The following is a 14,727-nucleotide window of genomic DNA, read 5'->3' as shown; positions in this document are numbered from 1 at the left end:
TAATAGAGACATCTGGGTCGATGTGCAGACACCTCCAGTTCTACCATTATGTGAGTTTCTCAACCATATTTATGTCTTCGAAATTGTTTATTCAAAAATAGTTGATAAGTAATTTTTATTGACAGCTTACTTCCAATCAAGCAAACATGTCCGGCGCTTGGTAGATAGCACCGTCCACTGTCCCGGGGCTGAACTAAACTGCGAGGAGAGAAGTCATTATGTTTCATGGCTTGAGGATTTGATGCTGTCAAGACATTTTTTTTCCTGCACTTAGAAATGTTAGTACTCAAAACATGCGACCAATAGTGTTATAACTGAACTACAGTGACATATATTTAGGAAAGATGGTAAGATTTCTACTATTTCTCCTCCGTGCATCTTTTGCATACATTAATTTTTTAAACTAAACTTCATTGCTAAGTATGCTAAGTTTGCATACAATGTTCTTCAACAGGGACTCCCGATGAATGTTGTGCCTGATTGGATCGAGACTAAAGGTACCATGAATATTGTTAGCTTACGGCCAAGATATCCTACAATGCACTTTAGTGCATTCAGGATTTCTAATAGCGAGGAATGCTTAATAGTAAAAGACTGGAGAAAAATTGTGAACGATCGCAGAGAAGTACTAGGGGGCAGCAATCAGAAGCGCAACCCACGATTAGGAGACATGTTCATCTGCATGCTCCAATATGATGAATCAGGAAAGCTATACATGTTCTATGCTATTTTACCTGAGAGAGAGAGAGCAGCTAGAGTGATTAGCTAGTTCATGCTCTTAGTACTTGTCCTCTCATGTCCGTGGTCTTCGTTCTGAACTTAATCTCAAAGAGTGATTTGCTTTTGTGGTGTTATGAAGGCTTATAATATCATTACCATGTTGAACTCGATGATATCTTTGCTTCTGGTACAAGTGAATGTTTCTTCTTTAAGCTAGTGTTGGTGGTGATTAGATAGCGGTAATGACTATATGATGATTAAATAGTGGTAATGAGACGACTATGATGATTTTTAGCTAGCTAGTATATATACTGTTGTTGGTGATGATCTATATGATGCAGGAGTTTTTATATTAATATGATGATGATGATGAGTTATTATATCATTTTTGAAAGAAACCGCAGATTAGTTTCAACTAGATGGATCCTAGCTAACTGATCAAGTATATGCCATATCCATATTACCTCGATCACTTAATTAGGTGATCTAGTATAATATGGATATGGCATATACTTGATCACTTAGCTAGGATCCATGCATCGAGTCGAAACTAATCTGCGGTACTTTCACCTAATGATTTAACAACTCATTATAATGTAAAACAATCACTAAATTAAATTGAAAACACAAAATTAAAGTAAAAATAAAAAATAAAACCAAAACACCCCCAAACATTTAGTACCGGTTGGTGTTACCAACCGGTACTAATGTCCTACGCGAAACCGGGCCTGGCTCGTGCCACGTGGTGGCACTTTAGCGCCGGTTCGTGATGAACCGGTACTAAAGGGGGGACCTTTAGTCCCCACTCTTTAGTGCCAGTTGTGGAACCGACACTAAAGCCCCTTACGAACCGGCGCTATATCCCGGTTCTGCACTAGTGGTAGTCTCCGATGCCTTCCGACTTCATCTGCGAATTCCTACAGGTTGGATATTCGGAAGAGGAACTCGCGGAATGCATCGATGGGGTCGTGCCACCAACCGACCAGGCCTGGAACGGGCTTGGTGCAGCCAAAAAGGATGAGGTCTTCTGGCGAGTTGTTCACCGGCGAACTGCTCTGACGGTGGTGCGGCCATGGAAAGGGCCGTTGCAGAAGGTACGTTTGCCTGATCTTACACACGGTGATTTATTTGGATCATGGAAGACAGTACGGCGGAACAAGGAGTGGTCGGGGTCAGAGCAACCACCGCCGCCGTCACCGGCGGCCGATCCGGCCATCGAGATCCGAGTGGCGAGGAGTAGTCGTTTGAATTCTTTGTTGGGCTATGATGGGTCCGATCCGATCGAGTCCACGTCGTGTGCCAAGTATGTGGCCCAGTCATGGGACCGAGTCGGGTTGGCTGAGGGTTAGCTGGGCCGCGGTCATCTGGGTATTTGGCCCAGTTTCATCAGGACATACGTGGCCCAGTTCATGTTGACAATCGACATAAGGTTGGATCGGTCGATTCCCCTCGAGTTGATCTCGTCCCCGCCTCTCGGTCGAAGGGGGATAGGGCTAGGACTTCACCGCTCCAGGCTTCCCAATCAGATACGGGAGAGCGTCGCGGCTTCCGACGTCACCCTGGCCACGCGCACGGATAGGTGGCGGGGGAGACGGGACCCTGCTGCCTCGCGGACAGCAGGAGCCGTTGCGACAACAGGCCGGCACTCAGGCCGACGACGATGCTGGCCGAGGGGCCGCTGAAGGCAGCCAAGGCACGGCAGCCACGAAGCGAGCTAGGACTGGTCCCATTGAGTACCGGGGTGGCCATGGCGTAGGCTATGGAGCGGGCCACGGATACGATGGAGGATACTATGGACGTGGATGGGATCAATGGAACAACGATGGAGGGCGCGGTTTCATCAGAAACCAATGGCAGCAGAACTTTAATCCACCACCCGGCGAGTTCATCGAAGGCGCCACAGGACCGCACTACCGCCAAAGGGGTGGTCGAGGTGGGGGTACAGGGTTCGGTCGTAACCCTCATCCACGCCGCCCCTATGTGCCCAAGACGGCTCCTAAGTAGATACTCCCATCGATGGGGACTAGCAGCAGGGTGGCCAAAGCGGTGGACGTCGCCGCTTCTTCCTCTGCAACAATGCCTGAGGCGGTGGTTAAGGCATTGGCAGCGGTGACTGTTCCCACATCCATACCTTCAGATGACAGAGATGCTCAAAAAGTAGCGTTAGTATTTCCCTCAGTTGTTGAGAACCAAGGTATCAATCCAGTAGGAGACTACACACAAGTCGCTCAGTACCTGCACTAACAATCAAGAACCTTGCAACCAACGCGATAAAGGGGTTGTCAATCCCTTCATGGCCACTTTCAAAAGTGAGATCTGATAAAGATAATAAGATAAATATTTTTGCTATTTTTGTTGTATAGATTGAAAAGTAAAGATGGCAAAATAAATAAATAGTAAACTAGAATTGTAGATCGGAAACCTATATGATGTAAAGTAGACCCGGGGGCCATAGGTTTCACTAGTGGCTTCTATCAAGATAGCATAAATTACAGTGGGTGAACAAATTACTGCCGAGCAATTGATAGAAAAGCACATAGTTATGAGAATATCTAGGCATGATCATGAACATAGGCATCCCGTCCGTGTCAAGTAGACCGAAATGATTCTGCATCTACTACTATTACTCCACAAATAGACCGCTATCCAGCATGCATATAGAGTATTAAGTTCATAAGAGTAAAGTAACGCATTAGGCAAGATGACATGATGTAGAGGGATAAACTCAAGCAATATGATATAAACCCCATCTTTTTATCCTCGATGGCAACAATACAATACGTGGCTGTTCCCTTTCTGTCACTGGGATCAAGCACCGCAAGATTGAACCCAAATCTAAGCACTTCTCCGATTGCAAGAAAGATCAATCTAGTAGGCCAAACTGAACCGATAATTCGAAGAGACTTGCAAACATATCAAATCATGCATATAAGAATACAGAGAAGAATCAAATATTGTTCATACATAATCTTGATCATAAACCCACAATTCATCGGATCTCGGCAAACACACCACAAAAAGTATTACATCTAGTAGATCTCAAAGAACATCAAGGAGAACTTTGTATTGAGAACCAAAGATAGAGAAGAATCCATCTAGCTAATAACTATGGACCCGAAGGGCTGTGGTAAACTACTCACACATCATCGGAGAGGCTATGGTGTTGATGTAGAAGCCCTCCGTGATCGAATACCCCTCCGGCAGATCACCGGAAAAGGCCCCAAGATGGGATCTCACGGGTATAGAAGGTTGCTATGGTGGAAAAGTGGTTTCATGGCTCCCCCAGATGTTTTCAGGGTATAAGAGTATATATAGGCAAAAGAAGTAGGTAGGTGGAGCTACGAGGGGCCCACAAGGGTAGGGGCGCGCCTACCCCCTGGGCGCGCCTCCCTACCTCGTGGCCGCCTCGTTGCTTCCTTGACCTCCACTCCAAGTCTCCTGGATTGTGTTTGTTCCAAAAAAGATCCTCGCGAAGGTTTCGTTCCGTTTGATATTCCTTTGCTGCAAAACACTGAAATAGGCAAAAAAAAACAACAACTGGCACTGGGCCTCTGGTTAATAGGTTAGTCCCAAAAATAATATAAAAGTGCATATTAAAGCCCATTAAACATCTAAAACAGATAATATATAGCATGGAACAATCAAAAATTATAGATACGTTCGAGACGTATCAAGCTGTTATCGATGTGGTTAGCCGGGTCACTTTGTGATGGCATTTGGCTCAAACCTGGGCACGCATCAGATAACTGTCCTTTGCTTTCGGTTCCTAAACTCGTGGTGACTATATATGGCGTTTGCAACAATAAACTTATTTTCTTTAACTCCATGCACAGTCTCAGTGACCTCTTGCCCGGAGTGCCTGAAGTTCGGTCTAGTTAAGGTGACTAAGGGGACACTGCCAGAGGAGCAGGTGTCTCGGGAGCTCAGACGGATGGTTTCAGAGTCCTTCCATTGGGCTCCTGTCCTGGTGGATGATCAGGTATGCAGCGTTGAGTTCCCCAAGAGGGAGGATCTGGATCGTCAGTTGAAGCTTCGGTTCAGCAAGGTGATTGGGAGCAAGTGTGTTCTCGGGTTTGATGAATGCAAAAAACCTGAGCCGACGGGATCACCATTGGAGCAGACATGGCTCATACTGTCAGGCATACTAGAGGAACTGTTGAATGACTTCATAATTGTTTGGAGTCTTGGGTCTTTGCGTGGTAAAACTGAGAAGGTTGATATGCCTTTTACCCATATGGATGGCACTGCGAGGATGCTAGTCAATGTTATTGATTTGGAGTATGTTCCAGACTCTGTTCCGTGGGTGTATGATGGAGTGGCGTATGATATCTAGGTTGTGGTTGAGGAGGGTCATGAGACAAATAATGGCTCTACAAGTAAAGATGTGGACATGACCGACGATGGTGGTGACAACGGTAACAAAGAGACTGAAGGGAAGTCTGGTGATTTTCTTGGATAGAATATATCGGCGGCAAAGCCCACTCAGTTAGCGCAACCGAGGACTGATAAGGGGTCGGCCCCTTCGTCCACTCCTATAGCTTCTCTGCGTTTTGGATCGTTTCAGGCGATGTCATTACCGAGTCACTTATAGGGTGACCGGGTGGAGACGGAGGTGGAGGATGACATCATAGCCACGGACGTGGTGGTTGAGCAGCAGGTGGAGGAGGAAGCAGTTCACATAGGGAAGGAGGCCCAAGGGACTACTTCGTCTTCCTCGTTATCTTCACCGCTCACTTATGCTGAGGGGGGAGGGGCGGTCTTTTGAGGGTGCTCCACCGCTGATAGACTGGCACGTCACAGGAGGTGGCTTCCCGGTTTGGAGCGGAGGACCGTATGTCTGGCTTCAGCGCATTGACCTACAGGGTGGATAGTGCACTAGAGTGGTCAGCGATGATGCTATCTCCCATGGTTTCTGTCGCTGGGCACATGGTAGGCAGCCAAATTTCGGGCAGAGTGACTATGGAGGATGTGATAGCTTTTGGTGGGATCCCAGATCTGGCGTCCGGAGACAGGCGCTTTAGTAACCGGATTCAGTCTCAGCCAGATGCCGATGACATACAGATGGGGCGAGCGATGAGGGCTGCCAAGCTTCAATATATTGAAGCAAATACAGACATGTCAGTAAATACTAGTTGTTCCATTCTTCACTTTTTGAAAATGAGATTTTAGATAAAACCCACAACCTAGGGATATCTCTTCATAGCAATGGCAAAGAAACCGCAAAATCCATTAATGATTTGTTAGACTTAGAAGCTGACAAAGCCATAGAGTTAATTCGAAATATGGCAACAGTCAAACCTTTGAATAATTCGGACATTAATATGCTTGGGCTTACCACTTTACAGTCCCTACGTGAGGATTTGGTTCCCACGGAGGCAGTAGAAAATAAGGATGAGGATGTGGTTTCAGAGGGGTATATGGCCCCTCTACAAACAGGTGTCAGTTCTACCATTGCCACAAGTCATGACGACACATGGATGGTGAAGGATAAACCAAAAAAGCCTGGAAGAGGAAGGTTTATCCTACATCAACAGTGCATAGAAGTGCTAGAGTTAAACAGAATAAAAACTTCCACGATGATCTATGAAAGGGATTTCTTGGAATAGCAGAGGTCTAGCGGACTTGGCTAAAAGAAGATTCCTTAGAGAAACCGTGATAGAGCATAAATTGGATTTTATGGCTCTATTAGGAAAGGGAAGAGATAATTACACTTTGCAATTCCTAAACACAATTTCTGGTGATGTTGATTATGACTGCAACGTTTTACCTGCAAGGGGTTGATACGTCCATTTTGCATCATGCTTTTATATCGATATTTATTGCATTATGGGCTGTTATTTCACATTATGTCACAATACTTATGGCTATTCTCTCTTATTTTACAAGGTTTAAATAAGGAGGGAGAATGCCAGCAGCTGGAATTCTGGGCTGGAAAAGGAGCAAATATTACAGACCTATTCTGCACAACTCCAAAAGTCCTAAAACTCCACGGAATACCTTATAATAAATAATGAAAAATCCTCGCCAAAGATGAAGACAAGGGGGCCCATACCCCTGCCAGGAGGGTGGGGGGCGTGCCCCCCCCCTAGGGCGTGCCCCTACCTCGTGGGCCCCCTGGTGGCTCTCCGATGACCATCTTCTCCTATATGAAGTCTTTCGTCGAGAAAAAAAAATAAGAAGCAACCTTTCGGGACGAAACTCCGCCGCCACAAGGCGGAACCTTGGCGGAACCAATCTAGGGCTCCGACAGAGCTATTTTGCCGGGGAAACTTCCCTCCCGGAGGGGGAAATCATCGCCATCATCATCACCCACGCTCCTCTCATCGGGAGAGGGCAATCTCCATCAACACCTTCATCAGCACCATCTCATCTCAAAACCCTAGTTCATCTCTTGTATCCAATTCTTGTCTCCAAGTCCGGGATTCGTGCTAGTAGGTTTCTAGTAGTGTTAATTACTCCTTGTAGTTGATGGTAGTTGGTTTAATTGGTGGAAGATCATATGTTCAGATCCTTTATGCATATTATTACCCCTCTGATTATGAACATGAATATGCTTTGTGAGTAGTTACGTTTGTTCCTGAGGACAAGGGAGAAGTCTTGCTATTAGTAGTCATGTGAATTTGGTATTCGTTCGATATTTTGATGAGATGAATGTTGTCTAGCCTCTAGTGGTGTTATGTGAACATCGACTACATAACACTTCACCATTATTTGGGCCTAGAGGAAGGCATTGGGAAGTAATAAGTAGATGATGGGTTGCTAGAGTGGCAGAAGCTTAAACCCTAGTTTATGCGTTGCTTCGTAACGGGCTGATTTGGATCCATATGTTTCATGCTATGGTTAGGTTTACCTTAATACTTTTGTTGTAGTTGTGGATGCTTGCAATAGAGATTAATCATAAGTGGGATGCTTGTTCAAGTAAGAACAACACCCAAGCACCGGTCCACCCACATGTCAAATTATCAAAGTACCGAACACGAATCATATGAACGTGATGAAAACTAGCTTGATGGTATTCCCATGTGTCCTCGGGAGCGCTTTTCCTTATATAAGAGTTTGTCCAGGCTTGTCCTTTGCTACAAAAAGGATTGGTACACCTTGCTGCACTTTATTTACTTTTGTTACTTGTTCCTCGTTACAAATTATCTGATCACAAAACTATCTGTTACCACTTATTTCAGTACTTGCAGAGAATACCTTGCTGAAAACCGCTTATCATTTCCTTCTGCTCCTCGTTGGGTTCGACACTCTTACTTATTGAAAGGACTACTATAGATCCCCTATACTTGTGGGTCATCAAGACTCTTTTCTGACGCCGTTGCCGGGGAGTGAAGCGCCTCTGGTAGGTGGAATTTGGGAAAGAAAAATTTATATTGTGTGCTGAAATTTACTGTCACTTGTTACTGTTGAAAGTAATCCTCTGAGGGGCTTGTTTGGGGTATCTTCAGCCCGACCAGTAGAGCAAAGAGTTGCTCCTCAACCTACTGAACCTATTGAAGATGAAATTCCTTATGCGTATCCTTCGGGTATGATAGAAAAACTGCTAGCTAATCCTTTTACAGGAGATGGAACAAAGCATCCTGATGAACACCTAATATATGTGGATGAAGTTTGTGGATTATTTAAGCTTTGCAGGTATACCTGATGATGTTGCTAAGAAGAAGGTCTTTCCATTATCTTTGAAGGGAGACGCATTGACATGGTATAGGCTATGTGATGATACGAGATCATGGAACTATAGAAGATTGAAATTGGAATTTCATCAAAAGTATTACCCTATGCATCTTGTTCATCGTGATCGCAATTATATATATAATTTTTGGCCTCGCGAAGGAGAAAGCATCGCTCAAGCTTGGGGAGGCTTAAATCAATGTTATATTCATGCCCCAATCATGAGCTCTCAAGAGAAACAATTCTTCAAAAAAATTATGCTCGGCTTTCTGATAATAATCGCACCATGCTCGATACTTCTTGTGCTAGCTCTTTTATGATGAAGACTATTGGATTTAGATGGGATTTATTGGATAGAATTAAACGCAACTCTAAAGATTGGGATCTCGACAAAGGTAAGGAGTCAGGTATGACACCTAAGTTTGATTGTGTTAAATCTTTTATGGATGCCGATATTTTCCGTAAGTTTAGCACTAAATATGGACTTGATTCTGAGATAGTAGCTTCTTTCTGTGAATCTTTTGCTACTTATGTGGATCTCCCTAAGGAGAAGTGGTTTAAATTTCATCCTCCCATAGAAGTAAAAGTAGTTGCACCTATTAAAGTTGAAGAAAAGACTGTCACTTATAATGATCCTATTGTTCCTACTTGTTATGTTGAGAAACCACCTTTCCCTCTTAGGATAAAGGATCATGCTAAAGCTTCAACTGTGGTTCGTAAAAGCAATATTAAAACATATACACCTCCTGAGCAAGTTAAAGTAGAACCTAATATTGATAATGTTAAAGATCTCTTGTCTGATAATATAGATGGGCATGTTATTTACTTCTGTAATGAAACTGCTAGAATTGCCAAACCCAGTGATACAAATAAACCTAGACCTGTGGTAGGCATGCCTGTTATTTCTGTTAAGATAGGAGATCATTGTAATCATGGCTTATGTGATATGGGTGCTAGTGCTAGTGCAATACCTATTGACTTATACAAAGAAATTATGCATGACATCACACCTATTGAGTTAGAAGAAATTGATGTTACTATTAAACTTGCTAATAGAGATACTATTTCACCAATGGGAATTGTTAGAGATGTTGAAGTCTTGTGTGGGAAAACTAAATATCCTGCTGATTTTCTTATTCTTAGTTCCCCACAAGATAGCTTTTGTCCCATTATATTTGGTAGACCCTTCTTAAATACTGTTGATGCTACCATAGATTGCACAAGGGATGTTGTTACTGTCGGCTTAGATGATATGACTCATGAATTTAATTTCTCTAAATTTAGTAAACAACACCGTGAAGAAGAATTGCCTAGTAAGGATGAAATTATTGGTCTTTCTTCTATTGCCGTACCTCCTAGTGATCCTTTAGAACAATATTTGCTAGACCATGAGAATGATATGTTTATGAATGAAAGGAGGGAAATAGATGAAGTATTCTTTAAACAGGAACCTATGCCGAAACACAATTTGCCGTTGAAATCCTAGGGGATCCCCCTCCACCTAAGGGTGATCCCATGTTTGAGCTTAAACCATTGCCTGATAATCTTAAATATGCTTATCTTGATGAAAAGAAGATATACCTTGTTATTATTAGTGCTAACCTTTCAGAGCATGAAGAAGAAAGATTATTGAAAACTCCGAAGAAGCACCGTGCTGCTATTGGATATACTCTTGATGATCTTAAGGGCATTAGTCCCACTCTATGTCAACATAAAATAAATTTGGAAGCAGATGCCAAACCAGTTTGTGATCCTCAACAACGTCTGAATCCTAAAATGAAAGAAGTGGTAAGAAAAGAAATACTAAAGCTTCTGGAGGCAGGTATAATTTATCCCGTTGCTGATAGTCAGTGGGTAAGTCATGTTCATTGTATCCCTAAGAAGGGAGGTATTACTGTTGTTCCTAATGATAAAGATGAATTGATTCCACAAAGAATTATTACAGGTTATAGGATGGTAATTGATTTCCGCAAATTAAATAAGGCTACTAAGAAAGATCATTACCCCTTACCTTTTATCGATCAAATGCTAGAAAGATTATGCAAACATACACATTACTGCTTTCTAGATGGTTATTCTGGTTTCTCTCAAATACATGTGTTGGCTCAAGATCAATCAAAGACTACTTTTACATGCAGTTTTGGTACTTTTGCTTATAGACGTATGCCTTTTGGTTTATGTAATGCACCAACTACCTTTCAAAGATGCATGATGGCTATATTCTCTGACTTTTGTGAAAAGATTTGTGAGGTTTTCATGGATGACTTTTCCGTCTATGGATCTTCTTTTGATGATTGCTTCAGCAATCTTGATCGAGTTTTGCAGAGATGTGAAGAAACTAATCTTGTCTTGAATTGGGAAAAGTGCCACTTTATGGTTAATGAGGGTATTGTCTTGGGGCATAAAGTTTCTGAAAGAGGTATTGAAGTTGATAAAGCCAAGGTTGATGCTATTGAAAAGATGCCATGTCCCAAGGACATCAAAGGTATAAGAAGTTTCCTTGGTCACGCCGGATTTTATAGGAGGTTCATTAAGGACTTCTCAAAAATTTCTCGGCCTCTGACTAATTTATTAAAAAAAGATATACCATTTGTCTTTGATGATGATTGTGTAGAAGCATTTGAAATACTTAAGAAAGCATTAGTCTCTGCACCTATTGTTCAGCCACCTGATTGGAATTTACCCTTTGAAATTATGTGTGATGCTAGCGATTATGCTGTAGGTGTTGTTCTAGGGCAAAGAGTTGATAAGAAATTAAATGTTATCCATTATGCTAGTAAGACTCTAGACAATGCTCAAAGAAATTATGCTACTACTGAAAAAGAACTTTTAGAAGTTGTATTTGCTTGTGATAAGTTCATACCTTATATTGTTGATTCTAAAGTAACTATCCACACTGATAATGCTTCTATTAAATAGCTTATGGAGAAGAAAGATGCTAAACCTAGACTTATTAGACGGGTTCTCTTGTTACAAGAATTTGACTTGCATATTGTTGATGGAAAAGGAGCTGAGAACCCCGTTGCAAACAACTTATCTAGGTTAGAAATGTTCTTGATGACCCACTACGTATTGATGATAGCTTTCCTGATGAACAATTAAATGTCATAAGTACTTCTCGTAGTACCCCTTGGTATGCTGATTATGCTAATTACATAGTTGCTAAATTCATACCACCTAGCTTCACATACCAACAAAAGAAAAAGTTCTTCTATGATTTGAGACATTACTTTTGGGATGACCCACATCTTTATAAAGAAGGAGTAGATGGTGTTATTAGACGTTGTGTACCTGAGCATGAACAAGAACATATCCTACGCAAGTGCCACTCCGAAACTTATGGAGGACACCACGCGAGAGATAGAACTGCACATAAGGTATTGCAATCCGGTTTTTATTAGCCTACTCTCTTCAAGGATGCTCGTAAGTTTGTCTTATATTGTGATGAATGTTAAAGGATTGGTAATATTAGTAGACGTCAAGAAATGCCTATGAATTATTCACTTGTTATTGAACCATTTGATGTTTGGGGCTTTGACTATATGGGACCTTTTCCTTCCTCTAATGCATATACACATATTTTAGTTGCTGTTGATTACGTTACTAAGTGGGTAGAAGCTATTCCAACTAGTAGTGCTGATCATAACACTTCTATTAAAATGCTTAAAGAAGTTATTTTTCCGAGGTTTGGAGTCATTAGATATTTAATGACTGATGGTGGTTCACATTTTATTCATGGTGCTTTCCATAAAATGCTTGCTAAATATGACGTCAATCATAGAATTGCATCTCCGTATCACCCACAGTCTACTGGTCAAGTAGAATTGAGTAATAGAGAACTCAAATTAATTTTTCAAAAGACTGTCAACAGGTCTAGAAAGAATTGGTCCAAGAAACTTGATGATGCATTATGGGCCTATAGAACTGCATATAAAAATCCTATGGGTATGTCTCCGTATAAAATGGTATATGGAAAAGCATGTCCACTAGTAGAAAAGGGGCCTATTGTCCCGGTTGGTGAGGGCCTTTAGTCCCGGTTCCTGAACTGGGACTAAAGTGTCGGTACTAATGCCTTGACCCTTTAGTCCTGGTTCAATCCAGAACCGGGACTAAAGGGCGCGGCCACGTGGAGCTCCATCTTTAGTCCCGGTTGGTGTTACTAAAGGAAATTTTATGATTTTTTTTGAAACTCTTTTTTTTAAAAAAAATTTGAAAATCTTTTTGAAAAAAAATTTGAATTTTTTTTTTGATTTTCAAATTTTTGAATTATTTTAACCTCTAGTCTGTAATCACCACCCCTCATCACTTCTCAATTACTAATGCCTTGACCCTTTAGTCCTGGTTCAATCCAGAACCGGGACTAAAGGGCGCGGCCACGTGGAGCTCCATCTTTAGTCCCGGTTGGTGTTACTAAAGGAAATTTTATGATTTTTTTTGAAACTCTTTTTTTTAAAAAAAATTTGAAAATCTTTTTGAAAAAAAATTTGAATTTTTTTTTTGATTTTCAAATTTTTGAATTATTTTAACCTCTAGTCTGTAATCACCACCCCTCATCACTTCTCAATTTATCCTCTAATCACCCCTCATCATTCCAAATCATCTAACTTCCCGAACGGTCACCCATCCTCCCACTCCCCCAACCTGAGCACGCTTAACTTCCGGGTTCTATTCTCCCTCACTCCAAGTCTGCACTTGTTGTTTTCCTGACAATAGTAAGATGTCAATCCTATTAACCTTCAGGAATTTTGCTTGAGCATGAAGTGACATATTTCACTGTTTGAGTTTGAAACTATTGTTTTAAAAAACAATAATTATTTAGTAACACTAATATTTCTTGAATAATTAGTTTGACCATTGTTTGACCACAGTTTGACCACAGTTTGACCAGATTTGACCAAAATTGAAATAACTAAAATAATTATTCAGTAACACTAATATTCTAGAATAATTAGTTTGACCTTTGTTTGACCACAGTTTGCCCACTGTTTGAATATTTTTCGATTTTTTCCACTCTAGATCTTAAAAGCCCCGTAACTTTTTTTCTATTAGGTTTTTGAGGATTTTGCAAATGTTTAACGGGGTTCCCCCGTTAAATTCGTATGTAACTTTTCGAGTAGATGATTTTTCATATAAAAAACTTTTTCACCCAAGTTAGTATGCAAAAGTTATGCCCATTTTTAGAAATTTCAGAGAGATTTTGCAAATAAAGTCAAAATTCACATTTGCAAAATTTCCCAACAACTAGACCACAAATCACATGAGAAACTTATTTTCTTTTATTTTTTTGACATTTCCATCGTTTTCTTTTATTTTTTTTAAATTGAAAAGGCGATCCACCGGGGGGTAGAGTTTGAAAATGGGACCTTTAGTACCGGTTCGTGGCACGAACCGGGACTAAAGGTCTCAACCCCATTAGTCCCGATTCGTGCCTCAAACCAGGACTAAAGATTACACCTTTAGTCATGGTTTGAGGCACGAACCGGGACTAAAGGTCATCGCACCCTTTAGTCCCGGTTCATGTCTTAAACCGGGACTAAAGGGCCCGAGTGAACCGGGACTAATGCCTTAGCCGCATGAACCGGGACCAATGCTCACATTAGTCCTGGTTCGTGACTGAACCGGGACTAATGTGAATATTGCCCCGTGACCATAGCCCTGTTTTCTACTAGTGGTCACTTAACTCTCGAACTAGAACATAAGGCATATTGGGCTATTAAAGAGCTCAACTACGATTTTAAACTTGCCGATGAAAAGAGGTTATTTGATATTAGCTCACTTGATGAATGGAGAACCCAAGCTTATGAAAATGCCAAGTTGTTTAAAGAAAAGGTTAAAAGATGGCATGAAAAAAGGATACAAAAGTGTGAGTTTAATGTAGGTGATTATGTATTGCTATACATCTCTCATTTAAGATTTTTTGCAGGAAAACTTCTCTCTAAATGTGACGGACCCTATGTTATTGAGGAGGTCTATCGTTCCGGTGCCATAAAAATCAACAACTTCGAAGGCACAAATCCGAAGGTGGTAAACGGTCAGAGAATTAAACATTATATCTCAGGTAATCCCATAAATGTTGAAACCAATATTATTTAAACCGTAACCCCGGAGGAATACATAAGGGACACTTTCCAGAATGTTTGTAGACTCCGAAAGGAATAGGTATGTGGCACGGTAAGTAAACCGACTCCAAAAAATTTTTTAAGGCAATATTTCTCCATTTTGGAATATTTAGAAAAATAGAAAATTAAGTAGTAGTCCAGGAAGGACACGAGGGTCCCACTAGGGTGGAGGGCGCGCCCCCTACCTCGTGAGCACCACGTGTGCCTTCCGGACTCC

Source organism: Triticum urartu, chromosome 2A (assembly GCF_056163025.1).
Source record: "Triticum urartu cultivar PI428250 chromosome 2A, HENAU_Tu73, whole genome shotgun sequence".
In the NCBI taxonomy this organism is placed as follows: Eukaryota; Viridiplantae; Streptophyta; class Magnoliopsida; order Poales; family Poaceae; genus Triticum; species Triticum urartu.
The sequence above is the reverse complement of the archived record's forward strand: the minus strand, read 5'-3'. Positions refer to the sequence as shown.